Genomic DNA, 25,772 nt, shown 5'->3' on the forward strand with positions numbered 1-25,772 from the left:
CTCGCTAGCCACCGGCCGAGCTGGGAATGGAACGGACGGGCCTCGGCTCGACTCTCCCTCCCTTAGCCGAGACTGGTAGAGGACTGGAAACTCTCCAGCTGCCACCCTGAGAGAGAAGATTGCTTGGAGCATAGTAAGTGCTTAATAAAAGCCACAATTATTGTTTTACTATTCCTAGAGGGTGAGGTAAGGGTGTAAGACAAGGATCCATCTTATCGCTGAATCTGCTCATCCTTTATGCCGAATATATAATGAGAGAAGCCGGATTGGATGAAGTCGAACGAGGATTTGGAGGGAGGAATAGGAATAACCTTCATTTTGCCGATGATACTAACTTAGCGGCAGAAAGTGAAGAATCAAAGAAAATTTGAAGGGCTTTTTATTAAAATTTAAGGAGCCGAGCAAAAAGACGGGCCTGCATTTGAATGTCAAGGAAACAAAGATCGGAACAACCGGACGTTTTAATACATTTATAGCGTCTGGAGAGAAGATTGAAATTGTTGGCGGTTGTTCCTCTCCCGGGATCTATCATCATCAATAACGAAAGAGCTGGTAGTCAAGAAATATGCTGAAGATTAATGTTAGGAGGATTTGCTTTGAAAAACCTGGAAAAAAAATCACGAAATGTGCTGATGTAACAATTACCACAAAAATACAAATTATCACTTCTATGGTATTTCCAGTGACAATATATGGATCCAAAAGCTGGATAGTGAAAAAACAGGATAAAATGTGGTGTCGGACAAGGCTTCTGCAAATGACACGGGCTACCGGAAAGACAAACAAAAAGACAAACAAGTGGGTTTTGGAGCAAATTAAGCCAAGTGGTCTTTAGTAGAAGGCCAAATGATTCGATTTAGATTAGTGTATTTTGGACTCATCATCAGGAGGACCAATTCTCTGGAGAAGACTCTAATGCTAGGAAAAGTCCAGGGAAAACGTGGAAGAGCAGACGGCCGCTAGATGGATAGATACCATAACAGTGATCATGGAAAACTCGTCAGCAAGGTTAATAATAATGATAATGATGTTGGTATTTGTTAAGCGCTTACTATGTGCAGAGCACTGTTTTAAGCACTGGCGTAGACACAGGGGAATCGGCTTGTCCCACGTGGGGCTCACAGTTAATCCTCATTTTACAGATGAGGTAACTGAGGCACAGAGAAGTTAAATGACTCGCCCACAGTCACACAGCTGACAAGCGGCAGAGCCGGGATTCGAACTCATGACCTCTGACTCCCAAGCCCGGGCTCTTTCCACTGAGCCACGCTGCACTCGATGATAATAATAGAGGGTGAGGACACTAAGCAGAGTTTAGTTCTTCTGGGGGCTGAAGGAAGGAAGGTTTGCAGTTTGGAAGCTGATGGTTAATGGACCGTAGTATTCTTCTGCCCTAGAGATCTAGCTGGAAAGAGCTGTGTGTGGTTATTCATTTCTCTCTAAGATATTGTCTTGTCTTATGCCATCGAGTCGTTTCTGACCCATAGAGACACCGCGGACACTTCTGTCCCAGAGAACGCCCCGGTCTCCATCTGCAATCGTTCCGGTAGTGGATCCGGAGAGTTTTCTTGGTAAAAATCTGGAAATGGTTGACCGTTGCCTCCTTCCACGTAATAAACCCGAGTCTCTGTCCTCGACTCTCTCCCGTGCCGCTGCTGCCCGACATGGGTGACTTTTGACTCGTGGCCGATGGCCTGCCACTCGCTAATTAATGTTAATGTCGGTATCTGTTAAGCGCTCACTATGTGCCGAGCACTGTTCTAAGCGCTGGGGTAGACACAGGGGAATCGGGTTGTCCCACGTGGGGCTCACGGTCTTCAGCCCCATTTTACAGATGAGGCACCGAGAAGTTAAGTGACTTGCCCAAAGTCTCACAGCTGACATGTGGCCGAGCGGGGATTCGAACCCATGACCTCTGACTCCAAAGCCCATGCTCTTTCCACTGAGCCACGCTGCTTCTCCGCTCGCTAGCCACTGCCCAAGCTAGAAATGGAATGGACAGGCCTCGGCTTGACTCTCCCTCCCGTAGCAGAAACTAGTAGAGGACTGGAAACTCTCCAGGTGTAGACCCTGAGGGGGGGATCTAAGATAGACCTGGGGTTAAAACGAAAAACAGATGAGGTCAATGAACCAATCGATTGCACTTACTGAGCGCTTACTGTGTGCAGTGCACTGTACTGATAATACTTAATAATGTTGGTATTTGTTAAGCGCTTACTGTGTGCAGAGCACTGTTCTAAGCGCCGGGGTAGATGCAGGGTAATCAGGTGGTCCCACGTGAGGCTCACAGTCTTAATCCCCATTTTACAGATGCGGTAACTGAGGCAAAGAGAAGTGAAGTGACTTGCCCACAGTCACACAGCTGACAAGTGGCAGAGCCGGCATTCGAACGCATGACCTCTGACTCCCAAGCCCAGGCTCTTGTGGGATGTGGGTGCATTTGGTTACAAGCTGAATTTTGAGTTCCATTTGGTTGCAGGCTGAATTAGAAGCTGAATTAGACTGAAATATAGTCTAAACTCTGCTTCTTAGTTTTTTTATTTTCCCAAGCAGAGCTCTCAGGCAGTGCATGGCCAAACTACGTATTCCTGTCATAAGATTTCCGGTCTGACTGACGGTCTTAATTAATCAGTCAATGGTATTTATTGAGCGGTTACTATGCGCACGCAGAGTACCATACCGTTTGGGAGAGCACAATACAGTGCATTAGGTAGACATGTTCCCTGGCCAAAGGAGCTTACAGTCTAGAGGCGGATATTAAAATAAATTACCGTTAGTTACATAAGTGCAGCGGGGCTGACGGTGGAGTGAATATCAAGTACATGAAGCCTTGAACGGGAGCTGAAAATACACTCTGACACGCCTCATATGAGATGTGGCAGAGAAGCAGCGCGGCTCAGTGGAAAGAGCCCGGGCTTGGGAGTCAGAGGTCATGGGTTCGACTCCCGGCTCTGCCACCTGTCGGCTGTGTGACTGTGGGCAGGTCACTTCACTTCTCTGTGCCTCAGTTCCCTCATCCGTAAAATGGGGATTAAGGCTGTGAGCCTCACGTGGGGCAATCTGATTACCCTGTATCTACCCCAGCGCTCAGAACGGTGCTCTGCATATAGTATGCGCTTCACAAATAACAACATCATTATTATTATTATATGGGAATTTGGGTCAGTCTCGGTCACTGATGCAGCACCTGTAGTGCATAGCGTATCTACTGGGCGTGGGTGGTGTCAAATTTAGGGCGGGCAATATTCGATGCTATATAAAGGAAAGCTGGCCCCAGCTTAATCCTGTGGGAGGAAAACTCTCTCTGAATCATAGTAGTCTTTGGGTTAGTAGTGAAAGGGATGATACATAATAATAATAATGGTATATTACTATGTGAAAAGCACTGTTCTAAGTGCTGGAGGGGATGTAAGGTAATCAGATTGTCCCACATGAGGCTGACAGTCTTAATCCCCATTTGACAGATGAGGTAACTGAGGCACAGAGAAGTGAAGTGACTTACCCAAAGTCACACAGCTGACAAACGGCAGAGCTGGGATTAGAACCCATGTCCTCTGACTCCCAAGCCCGGGCTCTTTCCACGGAGCCGCACTGCTTCCCACATCCACACTGGGGTTATATGACACAACGACAGAGTGTGCTCGCTGGGGAACATGGCAGAGTGGATAGAGCACAGGCCCGAGAGTCAGAAAGTCATGAGTTCTAAACCCAGCTCGGCCACTTGTCTGCTGGGTGACCTTAGACAAGTCATTATACTTCTCCGGACCTCAGTTCCCTCATCTGAAAAATGGGGATTGAGACTAGGGGCCCAACGTGGGACAGGGACTGTGTCCAACCTGATTTGCTTATGTTCACCTCAGCACTTAGTACAGAGCCTGGCACATAGTAAGCACTTAACAAATGCCACGATTATTATTATTAGTAGCAGTAGTAAGTATCTACTCCCGGTGATTTTACCTAGGACGCTGCTGCCATCCTGCTCCGACTCTGAGTTATAAATACAAGCTTGTGCTGGGCAGGGAATGTTTGTTGTTATTCATTCAATAGTATTTATTGAGCGCTTACTATGTGCAGAGCACTGTACTAAGCGCTTGGGATGAACAAGTCGGCAACAGTTAGAGACGGTCCCTGCCGTTCGACGGGCTTACGGTCTAATCGACGGGCTTACAGTCTAATCGCTAGCCGGTGGAAGGCCGTCTGCTACAAGTCAGGGAGAGAGTCGAGGGTTGGAGACTCAAATTGACTATGTGGAAGAAGGCAGTGGTAGGTAAATTACTTTTTGCTAATTGCCAAGAAAACTCTCTGGATCCACTACTATAATGATTGCAGATGGAGATGGGAGATTATGGGAGAGACACATCCATGGAGTCTCTATGGTTTGGAACCGACTCGATGGCATAAGACAAGACTCTTTTCATTCATTCAGTAGTATTTATTGAGCGCTTACTATGTGCGGAGCGCTCTACTAAGTGCTTGGAATGTACAGTTCGGCAACAGATAAAGACAATACCTGCCCATTGACGGGCTTACAGTCGCTTAGTAAGATTGACTGACCGATCGATACCTCAGGAGCAATAAGACCTGCTAACCAGGCCATTGCCGCCAGAAAGTGATTCTAATAATAATCATCGTGGCATTTGTTAAGCACTTACTATGTGTCAAGCACTGTACTAGGTACTGAGGTAAATAAGGGTATTAACAAGATAATCAAGTCCCGCATCACAGTTTAAGCAGGAGAGAGGACAGGTATTTCATGCCCATTTTGTTGCTGGTGAGGGAACTGAGGCATAGAGAAGCTAAGTGACCTATACAAGGTCACACAGTAGGTCAGTGGCGGAGGCAGAATTAGAGTCCATCCAGGTCCTCTGAGCCCATGCTCTTTCCACGTGGCCACCCAGCTTCCCCATCAATCAATCAAATAATCAGTTGTATTTATGGAGCACAAAACTGCGTGCATAGCACTCTATTAAGCGCTTGGGAGAGTTGAAGGGAGAGTACATTATAACAGACATGTTCCCTGCCTATAATGAACTTATAGTCTAAAGAGGGAGAGAGACATTCATGTAAATGAATAAATGACAGATACGGACATAAGTGCTGTGGGGCTGGGAGGAGGGCAGAGGAAAGGGAGCAAGTCAGGGTGACGCGGAAGGGAGTGGGAGATGAGGAAAAGTGGGGTTTAGGGAAGGCCTGTTGATGGAGATGTGCTTCAGTGAGGCTTTGAAAGTTTGGAGCGTGATTGTCTGTAGGATATAAAGAGTGGGGACATTCCAGGCCAGAGGCGGGACGTGGGCGAGAGGTCGGCGGTGAGATAGATGAGATCGAGGTACAGTGAGTAGGTTGGCATTAGAGGAGCAAAGTGTGCGGGCTGGGGTGTATTAGGAGAGAAGCGAGGTGAGGTAGGAAGGAGCGAGGTGATTGAGGGCTTTAAAGCCACCAATGAGGTTTTCTGTTTGAGGGGCAAGTGGATGGGCAATCCCTGGAGGATCTTAAGGAGTGGGGAAACGTGGCCTGAATGTTTCTGTAGAAAAATGATCAGGGCAGCAGAGTGAAATGTGAAGGAGGGAGGTCAGCAAGGAGGCTGATACAGTAATCAAGGTGGAAAAGATTAAGTGCTTGGTTTAATGTGAGAGCAGTTTGAATGGAGAGGAAAGCAATGTTTTGAAGGTTGAACTGACAGGATTTAGTGATAGATCAAATAAAGGGGTTGAATGAGAAAGAGGAGTCGAGGCTAATTCTGAGGTTATGGGCTTCTGAGACAGGGAGGATAGTGATGGCGTCTACAGTGATGGGGAAATCAGGAGAAAAACAGGATTTAGGTGGGAAAATAAGGAGTTCCATTTTGGACTAGTTAAGTTTGAGCTGAGCAGTCATAGTGTAAAGGGAGGCATGGCTAGATTTTTTTTTACACCTCCTGGGAGTGTATTATGGGAGTCTGAAGTGTTCGAATGGGATAATGAGGGTGGATGTACTGAAAAGATAGACATTTCCTGAGCAAAATGGAGTGTGGGGGACCTGCTTATGCTCTACACCTTCCTCTGCAATTTGCCAGGTGCTTCAAAAACAAAGGTGAGCGGAAAATCATGAGAGGAAAATTGCAAGCTGCGTGCTAACTAGTTAGCCACTCTTGTTGGAAAGTGTGTCTTGAGGGACTTTTATAGCTTCACCATCAATGGAAAAGGCTATTCCTTCATAAAAAGGAAAATTCTCTGAAGCATTTATCCCACACAGTCATTCTAAGATAACTTGCTTCCCTAGAGTTGATACACTGGTTTTGCTAGTCACTTAACTTCTCTATGCCTCAGTTACCCCATCTGTAAAAATGGGGATTAAAAAATGTGAGCTCCACGTGGGACAGTCTGATTACCCTGTATCCACCCCAGGGCTTAGAACAGTGCTCTGCACATAGTAAGTGCTTAACAAATACCATTATTATTATATTTCTCAATAATCATTAATAATTCTGGCATTTGTGAAGTGCTTACTATGTGACAAGCACTGTTCTAGGTGCTGGGATAGATATAGGATCTAGCTGGAAAGATCTGTATGTGGTTATATATTTCTTTCTAAGATATATGGGGGGGGGGAAATGAAGTGAATCAACCAATCAATTGTATTTATTAAGTGCTTAGTGTGTGCAGTGTGCTATATTAATGATAATAATTGTGTCATTTGTTAAGTGCTTATTATGTGTCAACCACTGTACCAAACACTAGGGTGGATTCAAGTAAATCAGGTTGGACACTGTCCCTGTCCCACATGAGGCTAACCGTCTCGTGGCTCAGTGGAAAGAGCCTGGGCTTCGGAGTCAGAGGGCATGAGTTCGACTCCCGGCTCTGCCGCTCGTCAGCTGTGTGACTGTGGGCAAGTCACTTCACTTCTCTGTGCCTCAGTTACCTCCTCTGTAAAATGGGGATTAACGGTGAGCCTCACATGGGACGACCTGATTACCCTGTATCTCCCCCAGCGCTTAGAACGGTGTTCTGCACATAGTAAGTGCTTAACAAATACCAACGTTAGTATCAATCCCCATTTTACAGAGGAGGTAACTGAGGCCCAGAGAACTGAAGTGACTTACCTAAGGTCACACAGCAGGCACACGGCAGACATGGGATTAGAACCCACGTCCTCTACTCACTGGCTGCCTCTACTGATGGTTTAATGAGATGTACATCACCCCGATTCTATTTATTTGCCATTGTTTCTATGAGATGTTCTTCCCCTTGACTCTATTTGTTGCCACTGTTCTTGTCTGCCCGTCTCCCCCGATTAGACCGTAAGCCCGTCAGAGGGCAGGGACTGTCTCCATCTGTTGCCGATTTGTACATTCCAAGCGCTTAGTACAGTGCTCTGCACATAGTGAGCGCTCAATAAATACTATTGAATGAACGATGGTGCTATTCACAGAACAAATAAGGAATCTGTGATTATGACTTTCCCCTCCTTTCCTCTGGCTTCTTCTACACCTGTGAGCTACAGTGGACAGGATCTGGAAACCCAGTCCAACTCTCCAGGTGTTTCCAAAGGAAGAAACAGATTATCCTCTTGGAAAAAAAAAAAGTGATAGAATCTAACTGGTAAATCCTCTGGGGAAAGATCCTTCTGTAAACACCTGGAACATATTTTTAAAATGCCAAGAAACCAAGGTGAGTCGGATCAAAGCACATTTCCTCTATCTTTCTGTTTACAAGCCAGGAGAAACACCCTGGTTTCACCTCCCAAGGTGAAATTCTGTGAACAAGAAGCCGCATGCCTACCTGCCCTTCATCCTCTGTCCAAATCCTCTCGGGTCGTTACTCTCGGGATTTGATGTGGGGATGATAACCCTGGGGGCGATACTGTGGTACTTGATTTAGAAGATGTGCTGCTTCTAGCCCTGGAGCTACCAAACGATAACAATATCGAGACTGTCATTCCTACCGTTTCTCAACCAGTCCTGTACTGCTGCAAGAGGCCTTCGGGCATTCTGGCCAGCAATCGCTTAGAGACCGGGTCCTTGAGAAATGGCTAAGGCTTTCCAAAAAACAAAAAAAGAAAGATTATATTCTCATTCCGCCCCACAGCACTTAGGAAGATATCTGTAAATTCTAGATTACAAATTATTTATTTTTATTAATATCTCTCCCCCTCTAGTGATAATAATAATAATCATGGTATTTTTTAAGCCGTGTGCCTGGCACCGTACTAAACGCTGGGATGGATACAACCAAATCGGGTTGGACGCAGCCCATGTCCCACACGGGACTCACAGTCTCAATCCTCATTTTTTAGATGAGGGAACTGCGGCACAGAGAAGTGAAGTGACTTGCCCAAAGTCATACGGTGGACAGGAGGCAGAGCCAGGATTAGAACTCATAACCTTCTGACTCCCGGGCCTGCGCTCAGACTGTAAGCTCACTGTGGGCAGAGAATGCGTCTCCCAAATCGGTTGTACCGTCCCAAGAGTTTAGTATAGTGCTCTGCACATAGTAAGCACTCAGTCAATCAATTGTACTTACTGAGTGCTTACTGTGTGCAGAGCACTGAACCAAGCTAATGGGAGCGTACGATATAACAGGATTGCTAGACGCATTCCCTGTTAAAAATGAGCTTACAGTCTAGAGGGGGAGATAGATATCAATATAAGTAAATAAATTAGGAATACGTACAAAAGCGCTGACTGATTAATCAACCATTCGATTTGTCCCCAGGAAGGGTTTGAATTGGTGCGGGGTGAGTTCTGTTGAGAAGCAGCGTAACTTTAGTGGATAGAGCGCCGCCCTGGAAGTCGGAAGGACCCGAGTTCTAATCTCGTGTCTGTTATATGACCTTGGGCAAGTTCACTTCACTTCTCTGGGCCTCAGTGACCTCATCTGGAAAATGGGGATGAAGACAGTGAGCTCGATGTGGTCCGGGGACTGTGTCCAACCTGATCAACTTATATCTACCCCAGCTTAGAACAATGCTTAACACATAGCGCGTAACACGTACCGTAATTATCATTATTATTATTACCCGAGGCCTGAGTTTCAGTGGGCCTGGAGACAATGAAGTAGGATGTTCTTCCTGAGTTGGATTGGAGTTGAGGCACCCGGTTCTTTTTTATTTCCCCAACAAAGGGCTACACTTCTGTCTCTGAGCAGGGAGAAGAAAGGAGTGGGAGAAAGCAGAGTCTTAATCCACCTGAAACAGTCTCTAAAGTGGCCTAACCCAGCCAGTAATCAATTGAGCAGCAGCCTGACCTAGTGGACAGAGCGGCCCAGAAATCAGAGGATTTGGGTTCTAATCTGCCTCCACCCCATATCTGCTGTGTGACCTGTACAAGTTACCGCTCTTCTCTGTGCCTCAGTTACCCCATCCTTAAAATGGGCATTAAGACTGTGAGCCCTTCTTGGGATGTGGGCTGTGTCCAACCTGATTGACTTATATCTATTCCGGTGCTGAGTACAGTGCCTGGTATGTAGTAAGTGCTGAAGAAATTCCATTAAAAATTGAAATCAGGCGATGGTATTTATTGAGCACGTGCTCCGACAGCACAGTACCAAATGCTCGGGGGAGTATAACAAATAGACAACATCCCTGCCCTTAGGGTCCTTACACTCTAGTGGAAGAGACAGATATTAAAATACATTATTCATTCGTTCATTCAATCGTATTTATTGAGTGCATGCTCTGTGCTCCAAGTACACTAAGCGCTTGCAAAGTACAATTCGGCAACGGAGACAATCCCTGCCCACAGCGGGCTTACAGTCTCGAAGGGGGAGACAGACAACGAAACAAGTAGGCAGTACCATCAAAAAAAAAATAGAATCTTAGATATAAATACATCATTAATAAAATGAATGGATTAAGAAATATGTACAAGTATACACAGGTGCTGTGGGGAGGGGAAGTGGGTAGAGCAAAGGGAGGGAGTAAGGACGATGGCGGCGAGGAGCAGAGGGAAAGGGAGGGAGCAGTTGGGGAAGGCCTCTTGGAGGAGGTGACCTCTCACCTTACATGACATCACATTACAGGTAAAGGAGGCAACCTTGAGTGGAAGGATTTGTACACCAGTTCCATGGGAGTGGAATGAGAATCTAAGTACTTAGGAGGAGAGATAAAGTGCACAAGAAGCATCTCTACTGATTCTGTTGTACTTTTCTAAGTGTTTAGTACAAGCCCTTAGGTCACGGGTTCAAATCTCTCCTCCGCCACCTATGTGACCCTGAGCAAATCACTTTACATCTCTGGGCCTCATCTGTAAAATGGGGATTGAGACTGTGAGCCGCACGTGGTACAGGGACTGTATCCACCCCGATTTGCTTGTATCCACCTCAGTGCCTCAGGGAACATAGTAAGTGCTTAACAAATGCCATTATTATTATCGCAATTCTCGGCAAGCGGAGAGTGTTTTGTAAATAGCTCTGGTTGACGGGTGAGCCGGGAGGGAGGGAGAATAGGATGGGGGCAATGAGAGCTTCCTAGAGGAGGCTTCCTAGAGGAGGCTACGATTTCAGTAACTTTCCCTTTGACGATGGGGAGAGTGGTGGTGGTCTGTAGGATGGGGAGGGGAAGCAGCATGGCTCAGTGGATAGAGCCTGGGAGTCAGAAGGACCTGGGTTCTAATCCCGGCTCCTCCACTTGTCTGCTGTGTGAACTTGGGTGAGTCGCTTCACCTCTCTATGCCTCAGTTGCTTCATCTGTAAAATGGGGATTAAGCGCATGAACCCCGAGGGGGACGAGGACTGTGTTTGACTTGATTACCTTGTATCTACCCCAGGGCTTAGAACAGTGCTTGGCACATAGCAGCTCGGCACACTTAATATATTTAACATTCGTAACGTGCTTATTTTTGATGGTTTTGATGCCTGGCTACTTGTTTTGTTTTGCTGTCTGTCTCCCCTTTTAGACTGTGATCCCTTTGTTGGACAGGGTTTGTCTCGATCTGTTGCCTAATTGTACATTCCAAGCGCCTAGTACAGTGCTCTGCACGCTGTAAACGCTCAATAAATACGATCCATTAGACTGCAAGCCCGTCGACTAGACTGTAAGCCCGTCAAAGGGCAGGGACTGTCTCTGTTACCGATTTGTCCATTCCAAGCGCCTAGTACAGCGCTCCGCACATAGTAAGCGCTCAATAAATACTACTGAATGAATGAACGAAGTACCATACTTGGGGGATAGGCGTTCTACCTGCGGGGGAGGAGTTCTACTCAGGAAGGAGGGCAAGACCAAGGGATCAAGACTGAGCAGAGCAAGAGTGAGGGTGATTAGGGTGGTGTTAAGGGAATGGTGCACGGGCTATGTTGTAGAGAAAGAGGGGTGAGGGAGAAGTAAGGGGGAGAAAGCTGCATGGGTGTCGGCAATCCAATGTGGCGGAGTCTCCGCTTGATCTTGTCTTGTACTGGCGAGTCGACTAGGACCCATAGCAACTCCGTAGACAGATCTCTTCCGGAACGCCCCACCTCCATCTGCAAACTTTCCGGTAGTGGATCCGTACAGTTTTCTTGGTCAAAATCCGGAAGTGGTCGACCACTGCCGCCTTCCACGCGGTCAACTCGAGTCTCCTCCCTCGATTCTCTCCCGTGCCGCCGCTGCCCGGCACGGGGGAGTTTTGACTTGTAGCAGATTGTCTGCCACTCGCTAGCCACCGGCCAAGCCGGGAATGGGACGGACAGGCCTCTGCTTGACTCTCCCTCCCGTAGCTGAGACCGGTAGAGGGCTGGAAACTCTCCGGGCGCCATCCTGAGAGCGGATTCTGTTTAATGCAGAGATGGAAATTATAACAATAATAATAATGGTATTCGTTAAGCGCTTACTATGTGTCAAGCACCATTCTAAGCACTGGGATAGATACAAGATAATCAGGTTGGACACAGACGTCTGTCCCACATGGGGCTCACGGTCTTAACCCCCATTTTACAGATGAGATAACTGAAGCACAGAGAAGCAAAGTGACTTACCCAAAGTTACAGGGCAGGAAAGTGGCAGAGCAAAGATTAGAACCCAGATCTTCTGACACCCAGGCTCTATCCACCAGAGCACGCTGCCTCTCTTGCTCCTCGCGACCGCTCGTGCGTCAGCAGACATAAAGTGGATCCTGATTGCGCTAAAGAGATGTTATCATCCTAATGGCCCAAATTTTTAAAAAGTAGATTGAGATGTTACTAAATGCCAACAGCATATTGCAGTTCAGGTCTTAAAAAATGATTCATTATGAAATCGGTCATTTAGTCACATTTCCAGATTGGTTAATGATTTTATGCGATGGGCGGATGAAACAAATTGTCGATTTTACTTGTCCTAGTCGGGAGCTAATTAAAAAAATGGGGGGATAGCCCTGTTTTTGTATTTCTTTGCAAGTCTGTGTTAGGCGATTTAGACAGAATCTGTTATAATACCAGCCCTTTGTGTCCAGATTCTAAATTTAGCACCTGGATGATAAAGAAAAAATAGGGATAAACTCAAGTTCTTATTAACGAGGCAAGAATGTACAGAAGCAACCAATCTTGACTTTTGGAAGGTGACATCATTATATCCTTATACTCTCCCATTCCCCCATCAGTAATGTCTATTTCCCCTTCTCGACTGTGAGACCTTTATAATAATAATGATAATGGCGTTTGTTAAGCACTTACTGGTGCCGAGGGTTGTACTAAGCGGTAGATACAAGCTAATCAGGTTGGATACAGTCCCTATCCCGTGTGGGGCTCATGATCTCAATCCCCATTTTACAGACAAGGTAACTGAGGTACAGAAAAATAATATGACTTGCTCAAGGTCACACAGCAGACCCTGCTGACTCCCAGGTCCGGGCTCTATCCACTAGGCTACGCTGCTATCCCTCAACTTCCCTTCATTCATTCAGTCATATTTATTGAGCGCTTACTGTGAGGAGAACACTGTGCTAAGTACTTGGGAGAGTACAACACAACAATAAATGGATACGTTTCCTGCCCACGACGAGCTTGCAGTCCCTCGTCCTCTCCCAACCACCTCGTACAGCGCTCGGCATACAGTAATCGCTCGATCAATTCCATTGATTGACTGACTTTGGGCACCTCCGCAGCAGATGTGAGATTTAAGGACAGAATGGAGGGAAGCAAGATGTTTTGGAGCAGGGGGATTTCCAGTTGCCATCTCGTTGCCTGGGCTACAGCGATGTCAGATGGCTTCTCCAGGCCCAAGGTGTTTCTGACTTTCCAAGTACTGATCCCATCCTGCAGCCCTGGGGGCTCATCTTTGATGAGCATGCGATGAGGCATGCTTATGAGAAAGTAACTCCCCTTCCAACCAAATTCTGTTTCCTTACTGATCTCTACCGGTCCGGGTGGAATTTCCCTTCCACGGCCCAGGCAGAAATTAAGGCTGCTGTTCTTGCAGGACCCACAGATTTACTGTGAAGGGAAAGACAAGAAAGGGATGAGAAACAGCATAGAGCAGGAGCCTGGGAGTCAGAAGGTCGTAGGTTCTAATTCCGGCTCTGCCATTTCATTCAGTCATATTTATTGAGCGCTTACTGTGTGCACAGCACTGTCCTGAGAGCTGGGAAAGTACAAGAGAAGCAGCGTGGCTCTGTGGAAAGAGCACGGGCTTTGGAGTCTGAGGTCATGGGTTCGAATCCCGGCTCGGCCACTTGTCAGCTGTGTGACTTTGGGCAAGTCACTTCACTTCTCGGTGCCTCAGTTACCTCATCTGTGAAATGGGGATGAAGACCGTGAGCCCCACGCGGGCCAACCTGATTCCCCTCTGTCTACCCCAGCGCTTAGAACAGTGCTCGGCACATAGTAGGCACTTAACAAATACCAACATCATTATTATTATCATTATTCCAATTCAGCAACAAATAGACAATCCCTGCCCACAGTGGGCTCAGAGTCTAGAAGGGGGAGACAAAATAAGTAAACAGGCATCAGTTGCATCAATATAAATAGAATTATAGATATATGCACATCATTAGTGACACAAATAGAATTATAAATATGTACATATAGGCACACAAGTGCTGTGGGGCAGGGAGGGGGTAGAGCAGAGAGAGCGAGTGGGGGCGATGAGGAGCAGAGGAAAAGGGGGCTTAGTCTGGGAAGGCCTCCTGGAGGAGGTGCACTTTCAGTAGGGCTTTGAAGGGGGGAGGTTTGGCGGATTTGAGGAGGGAGGGCATTCCAGGCCAGAGGCAGGATGTGGGCCAGGGGTCGATGGCGGGACGGGTGAGAACGAGGCCCAGCGAGGAGATTAGCGGCGGCGGCAGAGGAGCGGAGTGTGCGGGCTGGGCTGGTGAAGGAGAGAAGCGAGGTGAGGTAGGAGGGGGCCGGGTGATGGACAGCTTTGAAGCCAAGAGTGAGGAGTTTTTACTTGATACTGAGGTTGAGAGGCAGCCACCGGAGGTTTTTTTGAGGAGGGGCGTGCGATGCCTAGAATAATTCTGTAGAAAGATAATCCGGGCAGCAGAGTGAAATATAGACCGAAGTTGGGAGAAACAGGAGGTTGGGAGATCAGCAAGGATGCTGAAGCAGTCATCCAGACGGGAGACGATGAGAGATTCTACCAACGAGGTAGCAGTTTGGATGGGGAGGAAAGGGCGGATCTTGGCGACGTCGTGAAGGTGAGAACGGCAGGTTTTGGTGACGGATTGGATGTGCGGGGTGAATGAGAGAGCGGAGTCAGGGATGACACCAAGGATGCGGGCTTGTGAGATGGGAAGGATGGTAGTGTGACCCTGTCTGTTGTGTGACCTAGGGGAATTCGCTTCACTTCTCTGGGCCTCAGTTACGTCTTTAACATGAGGACTGAGACTGCGAGCTGCACATGAGACAGGGACTGTGTCCAACATGATTTGCTTGCATCCACCTTAGTGCTTAGTAAAGTGCCTGGAACATAATAAGTGCTTAACACATACCATTATCATTATTATTTTTATTATTATTATCTTCTATCTACCCCGATGCTTCACCTCCGACAATCTAATTCTCTTCCCCTCTTCGAATCCCTACTTCAAACCTCCTCCAAGAGGCCTTCCCAGACTGAGCTCCCCCCTTTTTTCCCTCTGCTCCCTCTACGCCCCCCTTCACCTCTCCGCAGCTGAACCCTCTTCTCCCCCCTTTCCCTCTCCTCCTTCCCCTCTCCCGTCCCACCCCCTCGGCACGGTACTCGTCCGCTCGACCGTATATGCCTTCATCACCCTATTTATTTTATTTAATGAGATGTACATCACCCTGATTCTATTTATCTGCCATTGTTTTCATGAGATGTTCTTCCCCTTGACCCTATTTATTGCCATCGTTCTTGTCTTCCTGTCTCCCCCGATTAGACCGTAAGCCCATCAAAGGGCAGGGACTGTATCTGTTGCCGATTTGTCCATTCCAAGCGCTTAGTACGGTGCTCTGCACCTAGTAAGCGCTCAATAAATACTATTGAATGAATGAATAGTATGGTGCTTGATGCATAGAAAGCACTTAGGAAATATACTAATCATAATAATAATACTATACTAAGCCCTGGGATGGATATAAGCAAATCAGTTTGGACACAGTCCCTGTCCTTACGGGGGGCTCAAAATCTTAATTCCCATTTTACAGATGAGGTAACTGAGGTTCAGAGAAGTGAAGTGACTTGCTCGAGATCGCACGGCAGACAAGTAGCAGAGACGGGATTAGAACCCAGGTCCTTCTGAGTTCCAGGCCCGCGCTCTCTCCACTAGGCAACAATGACTATCATTTTTTTTAGAATTCCGGAGCAGCAATTCTCCATTTCTCTGGTCTTGCACTGAGACAAGCATTTGCTTTTCTCTGGTGCTTTCTCCGAACGAACGCAAAACCTTCCGTACATGGGAACTCCTCTGGGATGACACCAGTTCTGTGGAGTGACAAGTGATGTCTGCTTCTGTGTAGGGATTGCAATTGAAGTTCTGAGGAGAAAGATGATTTTCCAAAGCTCGAAAATCAGAATGAACAGCAGAACCACATAGAAGACCCAAGCATTCTGGTTAATAATAATAATAATAATAATAATGTTGGTATTTGTTAAGCGCTTACTATGTGCAGAGCACTGTTCTAAGCGCTGGGGTAGACACAGGGGAATCAGGTTGTCCCACGTGGGGCTCACAGTCTTAATCCCCATTTTACAGATGAGGGAACTGAGGCCCAGAGAAGTGAAGTGACTTGCCCACAGTCACGCAGCTGACAAGTGGCAGAGCTGGAATTCGAACCCATGACCTCTGACTCCCAAGCCCGGGCTCTTTCCACTGAGCCACGCTGCTTCTCTACAGCTCCTTTTCTACAGCTTTAATTAATTCCTATCACTCAATCAATCGGTGGTATTTACTGAGTGCTGCTTGCATTCAGAGTGCTGTACTAAGCATTTGGAAGAATACAGTAAGTAGGTAGGCATGATCCCTGACCACAAGGAGGGAATCTGTGCCCAATCTGCATGTATTGTATCTACCCCGGCGTTTAGTACAGTGTCTGGCACATAGTAAGTGCTTAACAAATACAACTGGAAAAAAAAAAGGAACTTGCCATCCAGATGGGGAAATAGATAATGGACAATAGATAGGGGCAGCCACTAAGTATAAAGACATGGACATACAGCCCAGCATCACCAAGGAATGTTTATTTTAAGAAGTAGCATGGCGTTGTGGATAGAGGCCGGGCCTGGGAGTCAGAAACTCATGGGTTCTGATCCTGGCTTCGCTTCTTGTCTGCTGTGTGACCTCGGGCAAGTCACTTCACTTCTCTGGGCCTCCGTTACCTCATCTGTAAAAAGGGGGTTGAGACGGTGAGCCCCATGTGAGACGGGCAGTGACCAACCCGATTTGCTTGTATCCCTCCCAGCACTTAGTACAGTGCCTGGCACATATTAAGCGCTTAACAAAAGCCACAGTTATTATTACTATTTATTCATTGAAAGCTCTGGGGTGAGTAGAACTGAATGTAGGCTTTTTTGCATAACTTCACAGATCCAAGCCCAACATGGGCACTATTTCCTAAACATCTACAACCCAGATGAGGCAAGACAGAAAGACTCAAGTCGTGGGCTGGATTACATAAGACCGGTGGTAGGTTTTAACCAATACAAGTTTAAAAAATAGCCAAGAGAAAATTTCTGATGGTCAACCTCAAAACCTACTTCTTTTCTTCAGGGAGAAACCATTTCTGATTGAAGAGGAAAGCAATTTATCATAACAGATATTAACCTAAAATAACCAAAGTCTGTGTTTCACGTGAATTATAGTTTGTAGTGTCACAGAAATCTTTCTGAGATTTGGGTTTGGCTCTATTCGGTGATGAAAAATTTTCTGATTCAGAAAAGAGAAATGGAAATTTGATGAAATAATGAAGGATTAAATACTAATTAAATAATAATTACTTGTTAGGGACTTTAATTCAAAAACCATTCTCTGACTTTACCTCATATTTCATAATTCAACACCCCTAATTTGGAACAAGAATGTGTCTACCGACTCCATCATTTTGTACTTTCCCAAGCACTTAATATAGTGTTCAGCACACCATATGGGCTCATTAAATATAAGAGATTGGCTGAAGAAATTGTTTTTTGTTCCTATTCACTGAAGATGACTAAATGCACTTTTAGAGTGAGAATTTGAAACCAAAATGTCATCCTGTTTTGTTTAATATTGATTGTACTAGAACACATTGGGCAAGTTATTCAAATCAGTACCTTGTTTCATTTTATACTTCTAAAATATATGTTGTGAGGGACAAAGTGTACAGTTTTGGGAAAATGAGGACTTAGATCTCAAGTAATCGTATAAATCATCTTTATTTTCTAGACTAAAGTGATATTAAAAAAACTTATAGTGTGTCTTGTAGCTGTGAAATAAAGTATTTTTTTCTTTTACTGGTTTATATTCATTTCCCAATATTAGTTATTTGTTAGGATTTTAAAATGTTTTACTGGATTTCTTGTATCTTTTCTTCATAAACAATCAATCGGTGGTATTTATTGAGCGCTTACTATGTGCAGAATAGTGTACTAAGCACTTGGTAGAATAAAAAAGGAGTTGGTAGACACATTCCCTGGCCACAAGGAGATTACGGTCTAGAGAAGTAAATGCACACCTATATCTCTGGCCTGGAACACCCTCCCTCTTCATATCAGGCAGATAATTGCTCTCCCCCGCTTTAAAACCTTATTGAAGGCCCATCTCCTCCAAGAAGCCTTCCCTGACTAAGCCCTCTTCTCCTCTTCTCCCACTCCCTTCTGCTCCTCTCTTACTTGCTCCTTCATTCATCTTCTCTCCCATCCCCACATCACAAATGTATATATCTGTAATTTATTCACGTATCTGTCTATTTATTTATATTCATGTCTGGCTCCCCATGTACACTGAGAGCTCGTTGTGGGCAGGGAATGTGCCTGTTTGTTTTATATTGTATTCTCCCAAGCGCTTAGTACAGTGCTGTGCACACAGTAAGCACTCAATAAATACGATCGAATGAATGAATGAAAGGACGGTAGGAAGCATGCATAAAGATATGTATACATCATTAAATTATATAATCATAAATTATTTATAGTAACATCTCTCTAGCCGTCCAGACGGCAAGCTAATTGTTGGTAGGGAAACGTGTCTGCCACTCTGCTGGATTGGAGCCTCCCAAGTGCTTAGTGCAGTGTTTGGCACACAAGAAGCGCTCAATAGATACAATCGATGAGGAAACGTAGCGTTCTCCCCCTTAGACTAACATCACACAAGCGCGCCCCAGTATTTCTTCCTGCCTCGAATCGCCTCGTGTCACTTTGGAAGTAGCGTTGTACCCAGGACAGACTCTTGTAGGAAAGTATGTTCTCTAATACATCCATCATGTCATGAAAACACTTGTTATGCAGAAATAATAAATACTAATTATAGTAATAGATATGGTATTGGTTAAGTGCTTATTACATGTCAAGCACTGTTCTTTGAACTGGGGTAGATACCAATTAATCAAGTCAGACGCAATCCATGTCACCTATGGGGCTCACAGTTTAAGTAGGAGGGAGAAGGGGAATTTATTCCCCATTTTACAGATGAGAGAAGGGAGACCTAGAGAAATTAAGTGATTCGCCCAAGGTCACACAAGAGGAAAGTCGTTCCTCTGGCTCCCAGGCCCGGGGTCTATCCACTAGGTCACACTTCTTCCTTTCATTCATCCATTCGTTCAATGGTCTGTGTGCAAAACACTGTACTAAGTGCTCGGCAGGAAGCGTTATACCTAAAACCAGACACATTCCCCGTTCACAATGAGCTTACAGTTTAGAGGGGGAGACAGGCACTAACGCATATAATTAAATAAATAAATAAACACGGATATGTGCTTCCTAGCCTTTATTTAGTGCGTAAATGATTCCCTCATCCACACCTCTTTTCATGCTAATTTGCAAATAAGAATACATCTTCAGACATGACACCGGTAAGTGACTCTCCCCAGTTGTCTGCCCTGGTGACCTTGGCAAGTCATTTCACTTTTCTGTGCCTCAGTTACCTCATCTGTAAAATGGGAGTTGAGACCGTGAGCCCTCTGTGGGACAGGAACTGCGTCCGACCAGCTGCACAAAGCAAAACTGGCGAATTAACTGTCTGCTTCTCAGTGTCAGCGGGAGATCTTAACTAGACTTCAGTTGGAATGCAACAGGATTGGGGATTTGGACGGGATCCAATCCCGTGTTTAAGGAACAGGGAGACAGAGAGGAAATTGTTTCTTGAACACAACCCTGAAGCAAACCCTGCCAACTTTTCTATAACCCTTGATCCCTAGGCCTCTTATTCATGAACTGGCTAGCTCAGTTTAAGGTGATCATCAAATCGCCACGGTATTGAATGACCGATGGATTTATGGAATATATTTTGACTGGGTTTGCATTTGGACTGTCTCCCTTTATTCTCCCTTCCCTCAACCCCACGGTACTTAGGTCCACATCCATAATTTATTTATTTATATCAATGTCTGTGTCCTCCTCTAGACCGTAAGGTCGTTGTGGGCAGGGAACATGTCTACCAACTCTGTTGTATTGTACTCTCCCAAGTGCTTAGTACAGTTCTCTGCACACAGTAAGCGCTCAATTAATACTACTGATTGATCGATTGACTCCCATTCATATCCATCTCGAGGCACAGAGTGGAAAAACCCAGAATCTCAGGCCAGTCGGGGAGTCCAAGAAGTCATTTAATCCATTCTGCTGCCTCTCTGCATTATTACGAGAGAAGCAGCGTGTCTTAGTGGTTAGAACACCGGCCTGGGAGTCAGAAGGATCTGGGTTCTAATCTTGGCTCCGCCACATGTCTGCTGTGTGATCTTGGGCAAGTGCCATCACTTCTCTGGGCCTCAATTACCTCATCAGTAAAAATGAGGATTAAAATTGTGACCCCCATGTGGGACAGGAACTGTGTCCACCCTGTCTGACTTATGTCTACTCCACCACCTAGTACAGTGCTTGGCACATAGTAAGCGCTTCACGAGTACAATGATAATAATGATTTTAATGCGTTCGGACGGTCCCTGAGAGAACAACCTCTACTACTCTATCCGTCATGATCTCTACAGCCAGGGATTCTAAGTAAAAAAGAGTAAAAAACATTACAGCAAGAAACTGCGTCTCCTGATTTTAGAACTCGATTTATGCTATTAGGTCATTTTTCATTTCTTCCCACCCAGGCACTGCGCTGAGTGATCCCGACAAACTAATAACCCCCTGGGGATTAGGACAGTAATACAGATGGATAAATTCAAAACAAAGAGGTTAAGTGATGTCTTGAAGGTCAGACAATGAGTCATTGTGACGGCAGGCTCCTTGAACTCTTTTAAACCCAAGACAGCCCTCCAAGTTCTTAGCTGAAGGAGAGACGAGGGCTAAGTTAATCTCTAGGATTTACACCAGAGAAAAATGTAGTCGGAAAATCTGGGAAGGAAAAATACCTTTTGGAGGAAAGCCCTCGAGATTACGCATAATATCTAGGATAAGTATGTGATTATTTTTCATAGAACAATAGACTCAATTCATATATATGAAAAGTTTTGAAAATCAACTGGCTGAATAGTTTTTGGGTTTGCCTGCCAAGGCAGTTTTTTTTTTAGCCCATTGAGCAGAGAAGGTGTTTTCCAACAATGTCGTATGATAATCAATCGATCATATTTATGGAGAGCTTACTGAGTGCAGAGCACTGTACTGGGTGCTTGGGAGAGTACAGTAGAACAGAGCTGGTTGACACGTTCCCTGCTCTCATGCTCCCAGATTTGTTTAGGATACTGCTCTGCACATAGTTAGTGCTCAGAAAATACCACCGATGTTGGTAAAGTGTGATGCTGTTGCTTCTTGCAGAGAAGATCAACACCTTTTGATACTTGCAAGCCACTTCTCTAATGTATATTAAGACTCCGAACGCATAACTTACCCCGACGTGTGTTGGACGTTCAGAAGTTTTTGATTCTCCTTATTGGTGAATTTGGATTCTGATTTCAATTAATTAATGTTGGTATTTGTTAAGCGCTTAGTATGTGCGGAGCACCGTTCTAAGCTCTGGGGTAGATACAGGGTGATCAGGTTGTCCCACGTGAGGCTCACAGTTAATCCCCATTTTACAGATGACGTAACTGAGGCCCAGAGAAGTTAAGTGACTTGCCCACAGTCACACAGCTGACAAGTGGCAGAGCCAGAATTCGAACCCATGACCTCTGACTCCCAAGCCCAGGCTCCTTCCACTGACCCCCGCTGCTTTAACATAGATTCATATTGGGTACGATCATCATGGTTCAGTGAAATTGTTGGCTTTGTATTAGAAACAAACTGCAGAACCATAAAACCGTCCCAGTCAGTCAACCAGTCAATCTTATTTATTGAGCGCTTACTGTGTGCGGAGAACTGTACTAACCACTTAGGAGAGTACGATACAATAATAGACACATTCCCTGTCCACAGCGAGCTCACAGTCTAGAGGGGGAGACAGACATTAATGTAAATAAGTAAAAGATGGATATGGACATAATGGGGCTAACAGGGGGAGGATGATTAATGGGAGCAAGTCTGGGCGACGCAGAAGGAAATGGGAGAAGAGGGAAGGAGGGCTTAGTGAGCCATCTTTTAAAATCTTCATTTGTTTAGTCACCAATGTCTATTTAGGGTGGTTGTCTGTTTATTTGGACATCCGATTGTCTCTGAAACCTTCCTCCCATCTGTATTTTCTTCTGAGTTATGCCTTTAAAAATGATGTTCTGTCTAGTCACACATTTACGGAGAAATCAGGTCAGACAGCAATTTTGAACAGGACAAACAATGCCACGTGGGCTCTTCCATTTCTTGAGATCCAGTTCAGGAAACATTAAGTCTTTGATCGGAAGAGATCAAATGTCCCGGGGAGCAAAAAGCTTCTACCACCTTCTTTGGGGGTGATGCCAGAACCTAGCAATTTTGCTTACTCAAAATTCTTTCCATAAATTGCAACGGGCTTCAGAAATACTTCACCTCCTTGTTTATGCCTCAAGCTTCTAAAACTGCCTAATATCATTTCTCTTTCTTATTCGCAAATTCATCTTCCTACTTCTTCGTTCAACTTCCCAGGAGTCTAATCTATTCACCATTTTGAATTCAATTAGCTAGATGCCTCCAAGCAGTTTTCTCCTTTGCCTCAGTGCCCAAACAGAAACTGAGCGTTTGGCTAATAGCCCCATCTGAATGAAAACGGTCATTTGCAAGGTCCAGAGTGGTATTCGGGTCATAATGAAAATTGATATTTCCTTTGCATCTTCCTACTGCTCGTGGGATTTGGGGGGCATTCTTACTTTTGGGATCGAACTCCCTCACTGATTTACCTAGGTTTCGTAGTTTGTTTTCGGGACAACTTTGTTGACTCTCATCTTGGTTGGGTTAGTTTTGTCTTCATTGGTTATAATACCTCTGTAAATTTCCTTTAAATGCTGTGTATACGTTTTTATGGATCATGAATAAGGCCATAAAAGCCAAAACTCTTGCCAACTCAGTCCTATTACCCTGTGAATCTCTCCACTGGAAAAAAAAATGCTGCTGTATTAAAAAAAAGATCTTACTTCTCTCTCTTCCAAAAATATCTTGGGTTTACCCAACCCCTTTCTTTAATATTGATGATCATGTTAATCCAAATGATATTATGAGTTTATTCTATGATAAGCAGTGCGGAAGAGACAAGAAAATCAGATTGGATCAAGTCCCTGTCCCACAGTCTAAGAGGGAAGCGAAACAGTGTGGCAGCCCGGCCTAGTGGATAGAGCCCAGGCCTGGGAGTTGGAAGGGCCTGGATTCTAATCCTGACTCCGCCACTTTGTCTGCTGTGTGACCATAGGCGAGTCACTTCACTTCTCTGGGCCTCAGTGACCTCATTTGTAAAATACCGGGTAAGACTGTGAACCCCTTATGGGACAGGAACTGTGTCCAACCTGATTATTTTGCATCTACCCCAGTGCTTAGAATAGTGTCCGTCACAAAGCAAGTGCTCAACAAATAGCATTTAAATAAAAAGCCCACAGCCCTATATCGCCTCCAGTCTACTTCCTTCTCTCCTATGCTCAAGTCACAGAGCGATGCTGGCAGAAATCTAGATATCAGGCCGACCTTGTGCACTTCAAATTCATCCTTCTGTACTTTACCTCTGTTCGGCAATATTATTTCTCCATCTTTATTGACTCCTAGGCCCATTGACCTCTCCAGTTGTTTCAGATGTTAAACTCCCTCTTCAAACCCTGCACCTCCCCTGTCTCTTTCCTTTGATGACCTGGCAACCTACTTTACTGAGGAAATAGAAATCATCAGGTGTGATCTCTCAAAAATCTCTCTTGCTCCTCTCCCCCTCCATCTTTCACTCTCCTATCTTTCCCAGCAGTACCTCAAGAGGAGATCTCCCGATTACCCTCAAAATCTACTTGTCACTCATTCATTCATTCATTTGTTCGTATTTATTAAGCACTTACCATGTGCAGAGTGCTATACTAAGCGCTTGGGAAACTATACTAAGCACTTGGGAAACTACAACAACAATAAACAGACACATTCCCATCCCACATTGAGATTACAGTCTAGAGGTGGGAGACGGACTTCAATAAAAATAGATAAATGTCAGATAGGGACATAAGTCCTGTGAGGTTGGGGGCGGGGGGAGAAAAAAGAGAGCAAGTCAGGGTGAAGTGGAAGGGAGTGGGAGAAGAGGAAGGCCAAGCCTTTAATAAGGCTTTGAAGTAGGGGAGAGTCATTGTCTGTTGAATCGGAGGAGGGAGGGCATTCCAGACCGGAGGCGGGATGAGGGCCAGGGGTTGGAGGCAAGACAGGTGAGAATGAGACACAATGAAAAGGTTAGTATTAGAGGAGTGAAGTGAGTGAGCTGGATCGTAGAAGGAGAGTAGCGAGGTGAGGTAAGAGGGGACAAGGTAGTGGCATGCTTTAAAACCAATAGTGAGGAGTTTTTGTTAGATGTGGAGGTGGATGGGTAACCGCTGGAGTATTTTGAGGAGCAGGGTGACGTGTCCTGAATGTTCTTCTAGAAAATGATCGAGGCAGCAGAGTGAAGTATGGACTGGAGTGGGGAGAGACAGGAGGCTGGGAGGTCAGCAAGGAGGCTGACGCGGTAATCCGGGCAGAATAGGATGAGCGACTTTATTAACTGGTAGCAGTTTGGATTGGAGAAGGATGGATTATAGTGATGTTGTGAAGGTGGGACCGACAGGATTTAGTGATGGATTGAGTATGTGGATTGAATGAGGAGTCGAGGATAACGCCTTGGCTACAGGCTTGTGAGACAGGCGGATGGTGGTGCTGGCTATAGCGATGGGAAAGTCAGGTCGAGGACAGGGTTTTGGTGCGAAGATTAGGCTTTCAGTTTGGGACATGCAAAGCGCTCCTATCATCCCTCCTGGACTGTCATCTTCAACTGTTTATTCTCCAATGGCATTTTCCCCCACTGCTTTTAAACATGCACGTGTCTTCCCTCTCCTAAAAAAAGTCCCCTGGCCCCATGGCTCCCTCCATTTATCACCCCATCTCCCACCTACTTTTCCTCTCCAAGTTCCTAGGATGAGTTGAGAAGCAGCATGGCATAGTGGCTAGAGCACAGGCCTGGGAGTCAGAAGATCACGGGTTCTAATCCCGGCTCTGACACCTGTCTGCTGTGTGACCTGTTGGGCAAGTTATTTCACTTCTCTGGGCCTCGGTTACCTCGTCTGTAATATGGGGATGGAGACTGTGAGCCCCACGTGGGGCAGGGATCTGACCTGATTCGCGTGTATCCACCGCAGTGCTTCGTGAAGGGCCTGGCACATAGTAAAGACTTGAAAAATGCCGTTATTATTATTATTATTATTACACCCACCGTCTCCAATGCCTCGCCTCCATTTCTCTCTCTGATCCCCTTCCAATCTGACTTCTGTCCCCTTCACTCTAACAAACTTAGACCACACATTTAGCTCCTCTAGTGCCAACCTACTCATGTTTCATCTATCTCTCTGCCACCTTGGCCATCTCCTGACTGGCCTACTAAGATCAGAGTCTGACAGACAATGACCTTCAAAGCCTTATTGAAGGCCCATCTCCTCCAAGAGGCCTTCCCTGACTAGGCCGTCATTTCCTCTTCTCCCACTCCCTTCAGCGTCACCCTGATTTACTTCCTTCATTCACACCCCTCATCCTCACAGCACTTGTGTCCACCTCAAATAATAATAATAATAATGTTGGTATTTGTGCTGAGCGCTGGGGTAGATACAGGGTAATCAGGTTGTCCCACGCGAGGCTCAAAGTTAATCACCATTTTACACTTGAGGTACCTGAGGCCCAGAGAAGTTAAGTGACTTGCC

This window comes from Ornithorhynchus anatinus, chromosome 2 (genome assembly GCF_004115215.2).
Source record: "Ornithorhynchus anatinus isolate Pmale09 chromosome 2, mOrnAna1.pri.v4, whole genome shotgun sequence".
NCBI classification, from domain to species: Eukaryota; Metazoa; Chordata; class Mammalia; order Monotremata; family Ornithorhynchidae; genus Ornithorhynchus; species Ornithorhynchus anatinus.